The sequence below is a fragment of the Geospiza fortis genome, unplaced genomic scaffold (assembly GCF_000277835.1).
Source record: "Geospiza fortis unplaced genomic scaffold, GeoFor_1.0 scaffold88, whole genome shotgun sequence".
NCBI classification, from domain to species: domain Eukaryota; kingdom Metazoa; phylum Chordata; class Aves; order Passeriformes; family Thraupidae; genus Geospiza; species Geospiza fortis.
Window position 1 is genome coordinate 1,544,714 of NW_005054434.1, and position 1,071 is coordinate 1,545,784.

Sequence of the window (1,071 nt, forward strand, 5' to 3'; positions counted from 1 at the left end):
GCATATGAATTACTTGGATATTTCCTCCTTTTTTCCAGTAGATCAACATTGATTTTTAAGACCAGATGTTCTGTCATATCTTGGTTTGAGCTGCAAAGGAGACAAAGTCTTTGCTGTAGAGGAAAGATAGCATTATAAGAAGTCTGGCAAAAATTGTTTAGTGTATTTGTAATGAGGGATAATTCAGACTTGTGTAACCTTAAAGTTGTGGTGTATAGGCAATAGTTGATTCAGAATTCAGAAAGAGAGAACTTGTTCCAGCCTGTTCTTTCATGCCAAAATGGATGTTCACAGGGTGACCTCTCATTACAAATTCAGGATGTTAGACTTTCCTTCATTTGTTCTGTGCTTTGCTTCGTGGATGAAAATAGATTGAGTATTCCTCCATTTGCTATTTGCAGTAGACAAGTTTGTTGTTTCCAAGTTTTACAGAAATACTTCAGTTCATATTTTTACAACCCTGTTCTTAATGTTCTTCATGAGATGTTGAGAGGAATTGAGTGTAACACCTCTGAGTACTGTAAGGAATCACAATTTTTATTTTACCAGATTTATTTTCAAAGGTAATTAGGGGTGTAGAGGAATAGTGTAGCAGAGCTTGGTACTTTGCTCCCTTCCCTGGAGCAAAGGTGGCATTAAACAGAGCTGATTTCTCTCACTCTCACAGCCACACCAAGATACAGGAACCCACCTGGCAAGGGCAGGATCACTCATGGGTAACACTGAGCACAAGGAACTGTAGTGAGTCCTCACTTCATCTCTGGCTTCCTCTTGTGTGTCAGTGACCAGGTGGTTGTTGGGGAGAACTGTTTGCAGTTTCCCATCAGGAATCAAACTCAGAATTGCATTTACTGCCATAAATCCTGGGCGAGGTCGCTGAAAGGTGTCTTTGCTCCCTTCTCCTGGGAATCTTTGTGCCTACAATCCTGTCTTCCTGTTGGGATAACACCAAGAGGAGTGGCAGCGGGATGTGGTAACCCTGTTATTATCCCACTGCCAGAATATTTTTGTCTTCTGCTGATATCAGCTTTGATGTGAACTTACCTGCTTAGGGGCCTTCTTGGCAGCAGG

At 41.5% G+C, this 1,071-nt stretch overlaps 1 protein-coding gene across 1 annotated transcript in view; it reads left to right on the forward strand.

Moving 5' to 3' along the window:
• The window catches only part of NVL (nuclear VCP like), a 39,380-nt gene that overhangs the window by 27,209 nt on the left and 11,100 nt on the right, over positions 1-1,071 (forward strand). The gene's annotated exons all lie outside the window — the stretch shown is intronic.